Below are 14,073 nucleotides of genomic sequence, written 5' to 3'. Positions count from 1 at the left end.
AGTTCAGGGGGGCGTGGCCACGACTGCAATGGAGTAGGAAGCAACTTGTTGGAGCTCCCTGACCAATTATCCTGATCTGCCATCTTGAGCTCAGATACCTGGCTGTCTGTTGGTGTGCAGCACTTCTATCCTGTGCTGACACTGTTAGAGTGTCCTGGAGCTGTTTAGAGTGAATGGTGAGCCTGTACAGAACCCATCTCCTCTCCCCTGTCTGAGTCCTCACAGCCATACTTGTGGAGATGCCTGTCTCCTCCCTCCTGCCTGTGTTTACTGCTGGAAGTGCAGAACAACCATGTTATCTCACTGCAACTAAGAATAAATAACTACAGAGCTGCCTGTTTTTTATCTCTTCTTCATGTGTTTAATATTGGCAGCATAAAAAACTTGGTTTCTTCTCTCCCTCACACTGTGCTGCTAGTACATATATACTGAGCTGCTGGCTTCCTCTCCCCATTACTGTGAACACTAGTGGCAACACAGTGCACCAGTACATGCTACAGATCTGAGATCAGTGTGTTCACATACAGTCTATATCGGACTGCCACCTTTTCTTGCCCTCCTGTACTGAATCTTTGTTATCTCCTGATAATATGGGGAAGACAGGGCAGGCTGCTGCTGCTGCTAAGCCGGAAAAATATGCACGCTTCTCTGCCCCACAGCCGCCCCCTGGAGGTGCTGCCCAAGGCCCCTCTTCACCCTCTGCTTCTACATCTTCTGGCTCTGAGCAGATTTCTACACCTGAAGTTATCCTGAAGTTACCCTGAAGATTCTGGAAGCTGTCACCTCCGACGAAAAGCGGCTGTCTGATAAAATGGAGAAGGTACAACTGGATCTTTCGTTATTACACCAAGATCTTCAAAGAGTTCGGGAACGGGTTGGGGAGGCTGAGACACGCATCTCCACACTGGAGGACTCTCACTCTCCTTTAAAAGAACAGGTCACCACCTTGGCAACTCAGATGACTGCCATGCACAGTAAAATTTTGGATATGGAAGGCCGTCTGAGGCGAAACAACGTGAGCTTTATTGGTCCCAAAAAAGAGGAAGGTTCTGCCCTAGAGGACTTTCTGGTGAAATTGCTGGTTGATACATTTGGTCGTGAATCTTTTACTCCTCAACTTGCTGTGGAAGAGCACATCGCATACCTACCAAGCCTCTCCCACCGGGCGCTCCACCGCGTACTTTCATCGCAAAGTTTCTACATTACCAAGATCGGGACGCGGTGCTTCGACTGGCCCACACTAAGGGTCCACTGGAGCGTGATGGAGTCCATATGTCTGTCTTCTCTGATTTTGCGATGGAGGTTCAGAAAGACAAGGCCCAGTTTCTTCCTATAAAACAACATCTTCGTGAATTGCAATTGTCATATACTATGTTGTTCCCATCCAAACTTTGTGTGGCAGTAAATGTTGAAACCAAGTTTTTTGCAAGCTCAAGAGCAGCATCGGTATGGTTAGATCGATACGCACCAGGAAGAAGGCAACTCGCTGAGGACTGATCCTCTGACTCTCCTTTGGAATACTTTGGATGGTTGATCTGGATTACAGGTTTCGTTGTCTTCTTACATACGATGCTCAAGCATTTCTCTGTTGCCTCTGATTGCTGTATATACTAGCTGCATCACCAACATTTTTTCCTTTGATGTTGTATATTATGTTTGCAAGGTTTTTCTATTTCAGGGGGCTCTCATTGCAATGTTGACTATTATAATTCATTGCCTCTTAATTATTTTTCTATATTTGTCTCTTCTTTTTGTTTTACTGTCTCTGTTTTGGTAGGTCTATGTTTAATCCTATATGGTTTCTAGGGTTTTAGGAGTATTTTACGGGATTTTTTTTTTGTTTACGGTTATAAGTATGCCTAGGTTGGGGGAGGTATACAGGGTGGGGAAGTTTAGGGGTTTTCTCACTTTTTTTGTTATTTGTATTTTTTTTTATTATGTGTTTTTCTTTTTTTTGTATGTTGTATGGTATATGAGTGGATTGCAGAGTGAACGCAGAACCGGATTGTATACACTAGGTTTTATATTGCATGGGCATTATCAAATAGAAGTACAGTTTATGCATTAGAGGTAGCCATTCACGCCACACTTTTATGGTTAAATTGCTAACTTGGAATGTTGGTGGGATAAATGACAAGCTGAAACGTTCCCTGGTCCTCAAACACTTGAGGCGCTATGACTCTGATATAGTTTGCCTTTCAGAGACGCATTTAATTGGGAGTAACGCTTTCTCTCAGAAAGCCTTGGGTGGGTTGGGCATATCATGCCTCTCATACATCAGCTTCCAGGGGTGACTCTATATTGATGAAAAAAACAGTCCCTTTTGTTTTAAACTCAACTGATCCGGCGGGACGATTTGTTTTCCTTGACTGTAAGATTAATTCAATTTCCCTTTATATTCTAGCTATATATATTCCCCCTCCTTTTTCATATGATGTATTAAAAGTGGCTGCAGGTTTTGTGGCACATTCCCCATCTACATCAGTAATATGTTTAGGGGATTTTAATAATGTGTTTAATTCAGCTCTTGATAGATGGCGAGAGGCAGATGTACCTCAAAAACAAAGCGGTAGTGGCTTTTTCAATTATGTGGCTGACCTAGGTTAGCATGATGTATGGAGACTTAAACACCCCAATGTGTGCCAGTTTTCATGTTTTTCCCATACATATTACTCTTTTTCAAGAATAGACTTAGTTCTGGTCTCTCATAATTTACTCCCCATGGTCTCCCATATAGAATATGAATCAAGAGGCATCTCTGACCATTCTCTGCTCACAACAATTTACCTGGCCAGTCCCAAAGGGCAGTCATTTTGGAAACTCAACCCATTCTGGCTACAACAGATGGGAGTGGGCTCAGAGTTAGAAGCACTTTGGAAGGGGTTTTTCACAGATAATATAGGTTCTGCCTAGGTGGCGATGACATGGGATGCCTTCAAGGCCTATTTAAGAGGTACATTAATAAAAAGAATATCTGAACTTAAATTATTCCATCGACAAAAGGAATTAGAACTTGAGACTGCATGTAAAAATCTAGAATTGGCGTATTTGAGTGATAGCCTTGAATCATCAAGACTTAAATGGTTGGCTTCACAAGCTGCCTGGACGACACATTTGCAGGATAAAGCCAGTTGCAGGTTGTTATTTTCTTCACACTCACACATTTGCTGACAGGACAGGGAGCTACTTAGCTCATTTTATTGCCCTTCAAATACAGTGGCTGAAATTGTAAAAGATAGCGGCTCTGTGATGTCCACTACCCCTGACATACCTGCGGTGTTTTTGTCTTATTTCAAATCTGTGTATTCCTCAAGATTATCTTGCAGCCATGCTGAATTGGTGTCTTATGTTGCAGATATAGGATTGCCTTCCCTCTCTCCGGAAGATGCTGCCTTCTTGGATGCTCTTTTTTCAGAAGAGGAGGCGGGGACGGCTATAGGATCTTTCCCAGGGGGCAAAGTTCCGGAGCTAGACGGCATTCCAATAGAGCTCTATAAAAGCATGCTTCATTATTTATTCCACAATTGTTGGAAATATATAATAAATTGGTTGAAGAAGACATTCTCCCCCCTATATGTCAGAAGCATTAATAATATTACTGCCCAAACCTGGGAAGGATTCTAGGTTACCAGACTCTTACCGTCCTATATCATTGATTCCTAATGATGCCAAAATACTTGCAAAGATATTGTCTATCAGATTAAACAAAGTAATAACTAATATAGTCCACCCAGACCAGACTGGATTTATGCCTGGACAATCCACAGCAGTGAACAGTAGAATTCTTTATACCCATATTCAGGGCTCCCATGGAGCAGAGTCCTCCTCAGCTATTATGTCTTTAGACGCAGCTAAAGCTTTTGACTCCGTGGAGTGGCCTTTTCCGTGGGAGGTCATAAAAAGTTTTGGAATAGGTCCGGTGTTCATTAAGTGGGTGAAGTTACTGTATTATGCTCCTTTTGCCAAAATATCTATTAATGGATATATCTCTCCTTCTTTTGCTCTAGCCAGAGGCACGAGACAGGGATGCCCTTTGTCTCCAGCCTTATTCGCACTTGCTATAGAAACTCTGGCATGTCTATTACTCGCCCATCCAGACATTAGTGGACTTCGGCTTGGGGGTAAAGAAGATAAAGTGGCTTTATATGCTGACGACCTGTTTTTTTGTCTGATTATTCTACATTATTCTATGCTGGTTGTCCTTCAGCTGATGTCCACATTTGCTATGTTTTCTGGCCTGACCACAAACTGGGAGAAATCACATATCCTTCCCCTTCGAGGGTCCTGCCCATATAGCCCTTTAATAACTCTGCCTCTTTGTTGGGTGGATAAATTTAAGTATTTAGGAGTTTGGATTAGCAACTCCTCATCGGATTATATTGCCTTAAATGTTCAGCCACAGTTGACATACCTACAGGCCAAAGCCCAATCTTGGAGTAAATTACCACTTACATTAACTGGTAGAGTCAACCTGGTTAAGATGGTGATCCAGCCTAAGCCTAAGCTTCTAAATATTTTCCTCCAGTCCGCTATTTATCTTCCAATATCATTATTCCGCAAGGTGGGGGGCTTAGTTTCCTCTCTGGTCTGGGTGGATAAACGAGCTTGAATTAGTTACAATACTCTTACTAGAGCCAAATCTGATGGAGGTCTGGCATTGCCGCATTTTCAGTTTTACTACTATGCAGCTCAACTGTCACACTTGAGGCTTTGGCTGCAAGATACCTCAGTAAATGCCCTTCACACTTTGAACAAGGCAACACCGAGACATACACCCTTGCAGGCCATATTGGCCAATAAGGAATATAGACTGGGCCCCCAGCTACTTTTACAAGCTATTAAAATATGGGTGCTGGTTAATAAACTCAAGGGTTTCACAGATATCAACCCTGATACTCCCTTAAGGAATGCTAAAGCATTGCCAGAACTATCATCCTTAGAGGCGGAAGCAGTATGGGGTAACAGAGGAATAACTGTGTTCAAATAGGTCTATGGCGATAATGTTCTAAAATCATTTACCCAATTATGTAGTGAATTAAATCTTCCCCATACACTATTCTTAAGATATTTACAGCTTAGACATGCTTTAAATTCACAATTTGTGGGTGCACCTGTGATGTTACAGGATTCTGTGCTCGAGTTGTTCCTATTGTTCCTAAACGCTCGTAGATCTCTCTCATGTCTTTACTCCTTTATTATGAATGCTCACCATTCATCTAACCTTCCAAGTCTTAAACAAAAGTGGGAAGTGGATTTAGGCCCAATGTGTGATGAATACTGGTCTCTGGCCCTTGGTAGTCCAAGAGAATCCATGGCGGCTTTTCGATTCCGCAAATTCAATTATTTGTACTACACAGGACTTACCTCACCCCTGTATGTCTCTTTCAATTTGGGGCATGCTGCTGATATTTGTCCTAAATGTGGTTGTTCCCAAAGGACCTTTTGGCATTTGCACAATTGCACAAGGTGCATAATTTTTGGGGCCAGGTAATTGGAGTGATTGCATCATCAAATATACCCCAATCTGCTTTGATTCTGGCTGTTTGTACTCTTTGTACTTTGGCCGAGTATGTTTTTGATAGGTACACTAGACCAGTGGTTCTCAAACTCAGTCCTCAGGACCCCACACAGGTCATGTTTTGCAGGTCACCCAGCAGCTGCACAGGTGTACTCATTATTCACTGACACATTTTAAAAGATCCACAGGTGAAGCTAATTATTTAAATTGTAATTCTGTCAGGAGACCTGCAAAACATGCACAGTTTGGGGTCCTGAGGACCGAGTTTGAGAACCTGTGCACTAGACAATACATTCTTAATTTATGTGCCTTGACCAAAGTTTGTATAGCGAGAGCGTGGATGGCTAGTACAGGTCCTGAGTTTCAAACGTGGGTTGCTCTAGTTAATACCACAATATCTCATGAGCGGTATTTATATTCTACTCGTAAAGCTGAATCCATGTTTGATCTAATTTGGCAGAGGTGGTTACAATCTACATATGCTAAGTTGCCGCCAGATCAGCATACTTTACCTAGATTCTAAATTTGATGTTAGGTTTATTGATTGGGAGTCAGACTATGGTTGGATTTTGCTTGATGCTGAGTATATATGATTATTTATGCATACTGGGAATGGACATTCTGTGCCCTAGTATTTAAGTGTTAATGTTCTAGAGCGATATATATTGTATATTCTCTACTAGATTGTTTTGATACTATTCTCTTTTTCTGCAGTTTGCGAATGTATTATATATTTGTGATGGATATGTTTTACGATTTTGTGTGATAATTATTGCGTGCTTTTTTTAAATTTATTGTTATATTGTATTGTTTGATTGGAAAAACATTTTCAATAAAAAATACTCAATTGAAAAGAGAATACTTTTGCATGAGCAGGGTTATATTCCCATGTGTGTCTTTCCAGCTAACAAAATGTCACTGACGCTAAGTGACACTGATGTATGAGAAGAGGTCTGTCAGCCACAGGGCAATATACAATAGCATGACATGTTACTGTGTTATATAAAATCACAAATATTGTGTCTGTTATTTTCATACATAGTAAAAGTCTACAAATTTTAAGGATATTTGCACCATCATTTAAACGGAATCAGTATGATATGCCGGCGGTTCAAATCCCGACAGCAGAAGCCCGGCAGGGGTGAAGATCCCGAAGCTAAAAATGGTAAGTACTATTCTACCCCTAACCCTCCTTTAGGGGTGCCTAACCCTAACCTCCCCCCTAAGTGCCTAACCCCCCCCCCAAGTGCCTAAACCTAATGCCCCCTTCTCCGCAGCCTAAACCTAAGTCTCAGAGGGGTGCCTAACCCTAACCTCCCCCCGGGGGTGCCTAACCCTAACCTCCCTTCCCCTAGTCTAACCCTCCCAAGAGCCCCTAACCTAACCCCCCCCCCGCGCAGCGCCCGGCTTACCTTCGATCAGTATGCCGTGTGACGGGCTCCCGGCGTAGGTCTAATGACAGGTGTTGTCTGTCATTAGTACCTTGCCGGGATTAGACAGTCGGGAGGCCATCGGTCAGCATTCGACCGTCGATTTCCTGTCAAAGTCAGTGAAAGTGATCACTGTAACAGTATACCTGGTGCTTAGAGAAGGCCATGGCTGGGGACAAAATAATGTGTACAATCACTTCCTGGATGTTAGAGCCTACAAATAAATGATATGATACATCGTCAGAACGATTTTATTGCCCCCACCCCCCCAACCCAAAATTTGTTCAGATGCCTCTGGATACATGAATTACTTATCAGAACAGTGTCAACGATTCTCAGAGAAATTGGTATTAGGAAATGAATGATGAGACTGCCCTGTTCCTTCTGGCCACATGTGGCACTATTGGAACTGTCATCTAATTACTCATGCTGGGGCTGAATCACATGCAAAGAAGCTGTATGTGCAGGCAGCCGTGAAAGACAGACTAACTACTTCATGCTAATGCAGCCATTATCATTGGTTAGCATTACTGCCTCACACCACTGAGGTTGTAGGTTTGATTTCCACAGTGGCCCTAACTGTGTGGAGTTTGTATGTTCTCCCCATGCTGGCATGGGTTTCCTCCAGGTATTCCGGTTTCCTGCCATGCTCCATAGCTTGTAAGCTCCATTGGGGCAAGGACTGATGTGAATGGGCAAATATTGTCTGTAAAGCGCTGCAGAATATCTGTGCACTATATAAATAACTGTTAATAAATAATAAATAAATATCAGCACTTGCACCAGCCCTACGCTTAAAAACAGGCTTCCCTTTCCCGTATGCACAACTCAGAATCACACAGTTTAGATACACGCCCACGAGACTCCCACAAGTCAGGGCGGTTCCGTGTGATCGCATTGTCGCTACACAAGTTTTCTCCGACTCAGCACAAGACAGTAATACACAAAATATGTAAATTTGCACCTGCGCACGCGCTGAATGCTAAAACTCACCGTTCCCATCCATGCACATAGATCCATCCACCTCTGCCCCCAGGTGCATGCAGACACTTTGTCAACACAGGGGCGGAATTGTAGTATATGTTTGTGGCGGCTTACTGCAGTGTGAGTGAGTGAGTGAGTGAGTGAGTGAGTGTGGAGAGAGGAATAATTGAGTGCCAGCCATTTCATATTGTGGCACTCAACCTCTCATCGGGTACATACCACGGTTGCTTACCGTGGTATGTACCTAGAAATGAGATGAAAATCAAGATAAAAGCTGTCCTTTGTGATGCCCCATGATAGAGGGACTTCCAAGTTTAACACCCTGAAGTGCCTCTGCGCAGAAGGCCGCGGGCCGTGGGGGGAATTGAGAGGGAGCCAATTTGGATCCCTCTCAGGGGAGGCATCCTGATAAGAAGCCCATAGGGTCCTATTGGGTAACACCACCTGAAGCCATTCTGATGCTTACTACACATGGAAAAAGCGATAACCCCCTAAAAAAATGCATTTTGGGGGGGGGGGGGGATTTACCGTATTTTTCACTATTGTAGTTCCCGCCCTGTATGTTTCTCCAACTCTGGGTCAAATGAAATAACCTCTGGCTTATAGAAAGTGACAATGTTTTGCCAAATTAGCTATGAGGGTTAAAAAGGCAAATTTAACCTTGTGGCTACATCGATAAAACATCATCATTTTCGGCTTTTATTTTTGGCCCTTTGTTTGTGAAGGATAAAGATGAGATCAATGTCTTCGTCATCGTTATCACTATCAGTAATTAAGAGGAAGTTTGGAAGTAAATTGTTTATCAACCTTTTGATTAAGACCAAGGGGTAAATTTAGTAGAGGTCGGTTTTCAATCCATTCTATTTTGTGGTGAATTGGTGGTGATTTTGACAATCATGTATTTTGCCAAGGCAAACCAACTCAAAATCCCCAGAATTCGACTTCACACACAAAGAGAACATCAAATAGACCATCGGTACTTCCCCATAGCCATAAGAAGAAAAAGCTTATTTACGAGGGCTGATTGAGAAGTAATGAGACTGCCTCTGTTTTTCTGTCCCATAGGTAGACGTGGCAACGCTATGCTGATTATTGTGAAGCTCATACATCAATGTGTCTGAACCTGCGGTTGGACTGCCGTTGTCTTCTTTGTTTGGTCACATCGAATGGAAGATCTTTGTACGTTTCATCATGGCAGATGAGGAAGACATGTCTGTGAGATTACGTCAGAGATGTGTGATTGCATTTTGTGTTTAACTTGGAAAAAGCAGAAATGAAACTCATGAAATTAGCCATGCTGCGGTATTTCGGTGGTGGAAGCACTTCAAAGAGGGTAATACGCGAGTGACTGATGAAGCGCGTTCTGCGATGACCATCTACAGCAGTTACAGATGTCAACATTGCCAAAGCTGCGGAGATGTTGGAATATTACAGGTGGTTAACTTTACGCAAACTTTCGGCTTCACTTGGCATCTCATTTGAACGAGTACAGCATATTGTGTCAAAGGAACTGAAAATGCATCGCATGTGTGCCAGGAGGGTACCCAGAAATCTCACAAAAGAGCAGATGTTGAATCGTGCATAAACACTGTTCGAATGTCGGAGAGGATACCTGATTTCCTGACATCGATTGTGACATGTGACAAATCGTGGATTCGTCATTATGATCATGAATCCAAACAACAGTCCAGTGTAAGGAAACACACAAATTCGCCTCCGCCGAAAAAATTGTGTGATATTCTTTGGCGTGCGAAGTCATGCTTCTGCTGTTCTTTGATGCGCATGGTATGATCCTACATCACTGTGTTCCCGTGGTCAGACAACCAATGGTGACTACTATGCAAACGTCCTGAAAACCCATTTGCTTGGAGCCATGAGGAAGAAAAGACCACACTTGCTGAAGAAACAGTGGTTTTTGCTCCAAGACAAAGCCCGAGCACCACATGTTGCTGCTGTTGTATTGACAGCACTGACTGAAATTAATGGGACAGCACTGGAACACCCTCCATATAGCCCAGACTTAGCGCCCTATTATTTCAGGGCATTCACTATCCTGAATAAACAACTGCGCAGAAAGAAGTTCTCAACAGATGATGAAGTGAAAAATGCCACAGCTGCAACACTAAAAGTGATGTCACAAAACAGTCTACTGCACGTCTTTGAATTGTTGTTGAAACGTTGCAAAAAATTTTTGAATGTGCAGGACTCTACTTTGAAATAGAAATGTTCAGATCCTGTGGAGTCATCTGATTCTGAGTAAAAATATCAGTCTCCTTACTTTTCAATCAGCCCTCGTACTAGATAGAACAAAATAGACAAAAAAAATCGACCGAAAATCACCATTTTCAATAGGAACATCAGAAACAGTTCTATTTGATTTGATTTTAAATCATGTACAATTGACTGAAAACTCAATATGAAGGAAAAAACATGGAAGAAAAGCATGTGGGGCACACTGGCTGTATAAATCAGGCATTTAAAGGCATATCAATTACTTTTTAAAAATTGTGGATATGTAAATTGGCACTGGGATGAAGGTGTGTGTGTGTGTGTGTGTGTGTGTGTGTGTGTGTGTGTGTGTGTGTGTGTGTGTGTGTGTGTGTGTGTGTGTGTGTGTGTGTGTGCGCTATACAGTGCATGTGACATGTTTTGGCCAATAGGAATGCTTTTGTATAATTTTGTGTCTATTTTGGATTCTATGAAGGGTGAATAGAACACATTAAGAACAGAATTGCAAATAGAATTTCAAATAGAAACCAATGCACATCAAAATCAGAATGGAACCCAAAATGACTGTTAGTAAATTATCTATTTTGAATAGAAACACTGTGGTTGATTTTGTGGGGATGTTGGTTCTATTTTGGGCAATTTTAAATGGAACCAAAATCAAACCTTTAGTAAATTTACCCCCAAGTGTAGATGTACATGTAGGCAGCATAGCTTAAAGGTGTCACAAATAGGTGATGCACCATTACTTGGTCCGGTGCCAGGAACCATGAGATTTTGTGCCTCAGGTGCTAGTATGATATCCAATATGAGTGCAAGGAAAGAAGGCCGGATGTTTGACCTCATGAACACATGCACAAATGTCAGCTTTTTAAGCACATACTTGGCATTTACCAGCTGGACGACTGGGCCCTTACTAGTATTTATTTAATTAATTCCACATACATGTATTTGTTTTTCATCCCATCTTGTTTTGCTTTGGTGTATTTTGGATATTATGTTTAATAGGCTGGTGATATCACTCACACATGGCTCTGTCCAGATCCCTGAGGGTAAGCTTCTCTGGAGGTCAAGTATAAAGAGGCCAAAGCCTTGCAGCAAATGACACCTGATGACCCATGTGGTCTAATGGGCAATATGGCTCCATGGGTGGGAGTTAAAGGGAGACTGTTCGAAGGCCTGTTGACCCTGACTACCCTACATGTTTGTAGAGCACGTAGGGCTCTCACCGCTCTCAATACAAAGAGGTAATTCGATGATTGCCTCTAATCAAACTCTGAAAAATTAATGTATCAAATACTGCATGAGTACCAGTGCAAAAAGGATCTTTTTTTCTAAAATGTTGATATTCAATTTATTCAAATGAAGAAAAGGTATAATGAAAAGGGAATTCTGCCCTATAATCTTATATAATTTCTTAGCATCAAAGGGAAAATGAATTCTTATCGGTCTCATTGTCACTGCAAATTCCACCAAGTAGGTAGTAGGTTTATATGGGCCTTTATTATCCCCCAAATCAGCCTCTGATACTGCTGTTCAGTCTTTGCCATGGTAGTTTAGGCTCGCCCACTAAGTTCAATACAGAATCTCATTTATTCTGTACAAATGGTTTGCATTTAATGTAATGGAGCAAATGACAAATTCAATAAGCTGCAAAGAGAGTGACTGTCATAAAAATGATGTAAATTCTAAAGTTCACTGCGGTCATGAGACCATTTAGTAGTTTAATTAAAATCACTAACAGGTCTTTGAGGATAAAAACCCTTTTGACAGTCACAAATACATGATCCGGGAAAACTTTCACCAAGTTCACTGAATCTGTGTTCTATGAATTACAAAAAGGGAAGCAGTGCACATGAGTTGGAACCAAATGAATGTATCATAGGTGTATTTATAATGGGTGCAGGGTGTATGGTGCACATGGACCTCTCTGGGTCCAGGGGAGACCTGCACTGCATACCCTACACAAAGTATACTCACCTTGTGCCGGTAAGCGGGCCACTCCTCTTCCCAGTGCCGTCTTTGGGAAGTTGGCACCGCACAGTTTGCCAGAGTCTCCGCTCTCTTGTGCGCTTGCGCCATCTTCCCGAATATCACTATGTATATTTATTAAGTGTATGGGAAAAAAATGGCTTATTTGTTATCAACTGGGGAAATATCCTCTACTTAAACCATGTGTTTATATAGAAAAGTTGTGTTCAGTGAACAGAACTGGCTCCCTAAACGTATTCAATGGATACATACAGATGAAGCCGTTGACTGATTGACAGCATTGTATATACAGTTTCTCTACTATAAGTAGACAGAGAACATATTTCAACCTTTGCTGAACTGACTTTTACTTTGAAACATTTTTTAAATAAAATAAAGAGTCTTTGCCAGTAGGAAATTCATTTCCTGAGGGTCAGAAGGTTCAATCTCAGTGATTTGTTGTTGAGAGAATTCTAATGGCAGTCAAACAACACAACCAGGCCTCAAGTTGAATACCAACTATGTTCAGAACTCATGCTCTCATTGACACAACATTATCACAGTACACTTTTGCTGAAAGGAATAGTTAGGATGGTGAGTGACAGGAAACACTGTCAGAGGAAGCTGTATAACACAGCTATGTCATAAAAATTAAAGGAACCTGTTCACTGAGACTGACTTAGCAATAAATTATGGAAGTGTGATATGTGAATATTGAATGCATTTAAAAAAAAAAAAAGATAGTTTCATAATATATATTTGTCTAAAACACCTAAACCCTAAGGCTGGGTACACACTACATGCTTATATATCACTCATACAGTCGATGAACATATATTGTCAAGTCCACCAGAAAGTGTGAACATCCAATTGATCTGTTAGTGACGTATTTTACCAATATATTGCATCGGCCATGCTTCACAGCAGATGGGATATATCATGCGGATATGACGTCGTTGGGTGTACAGACAACCAAACATCCGCATGATATGTTGGCTGCAGGAACCTTTAAAAATGACATAAAAACTGGGCGGACATATTGTTGGTGTGCATTGTTCCTAAATCATTAAATTGGTCGATGGCTCCTCACATTTTTTCTAATTGAAATCTCAATATGCTTTCTCTTCTCAATTATATTCTCTATGAGGGGAATTGATCCATGGCAGCTTTGCCAGGGGGGGGGGGTTTAAATGTAACATATAGCTGCCAGCAATTTTGTCCTCCAAACCACCAGAATTATTATCCAACCGTTTGGAGGCACAAAATGCAAACTGTCCGAGTTGTGCTGTGATTAGTAATCCCTAATTCGCATGCGGTTTAAAGAAATCGCCACTATTCTCAGTAGGAGTGTCCAAACACACCTAGTTATGCCCTGGCCCAATGATAAGTGGCATTGGCCCCTACTTGGTACCTTTGTACAATGGATAATGGTATTAAAAAAGAAAATAGATGTAGTCTGCTTAGATGCAGAAATCTGATCACACTAGGCACATCAATGTTTGACCATGTTTCCTCCAGCCCTGCCATCTTACAACTGATGTTGGGACAGTATGACTGATATGAGGCACAGTCTAATGGCCGTGAGGAGGAGCAGTGGTCTATCTGCTCTGACCTGGCTGGAAATTACAATGAAATAGAGAACATTACACATGTGAGAGGTCTCGTTACCTTAATTATTGAACCACCCTTGTAGAATTAAAGACCTAAGGGGGAGATGTATCATCGGCGATATTGCTGTTAATACCTCTCCCCCTAAATCTTTCTGTTAACAGCTTGACATAGTTATTATTACCAATGGGTACTCGTTTCCATGGGCTCTCTTAATTTGTGGTAGATTTTTTATTTATCAAAATGCTCAACCTTCTATCTTGTTTTTCTAGGCAAATATCAACATACAGGGACTGCAGTGACCCTTGTCTAAATACAATATGAGCCCTACGGTTA

The 14,073-nt window shown here is 41.7% G+C and overlaps 1 protein-coding gene across 2 annotated transcripts in view; it reads right to left on the bottom strand.

The window, feature by feature from the left end:
* SLIT3 (slit guidance ligand 3) overlaps positions 1 to 14,073 on the bottom strand; it is a 747,204-nt gene that overhangs the window by 270,605 nt on the left and 462,526 nt on the right. The gene's annotated exons all lie outside the window — the stretch shown is intronic.

Source organism: Taudactylus pleione, unplaced genomic scaffold (genome assembly GCF_031769625.1).
Source record: "Taudactylus pleione unplaced genomic scaffold, aTauple2 ptg000025l, whole genome shotgun sequence".
Classification (NCBI taxonomy): domain Eukaryota; kingdom Metazoa; phylum Chordata; class Amphibia; order Anura; family Myobatrachidae; genus Taudactylus; species Taudactylus pleione.
The sequence above is the reverse complement of the archived record's forward strand: the minus strand, read 5'-3'. Positions and strand labels throughout refer to the sequence as shown.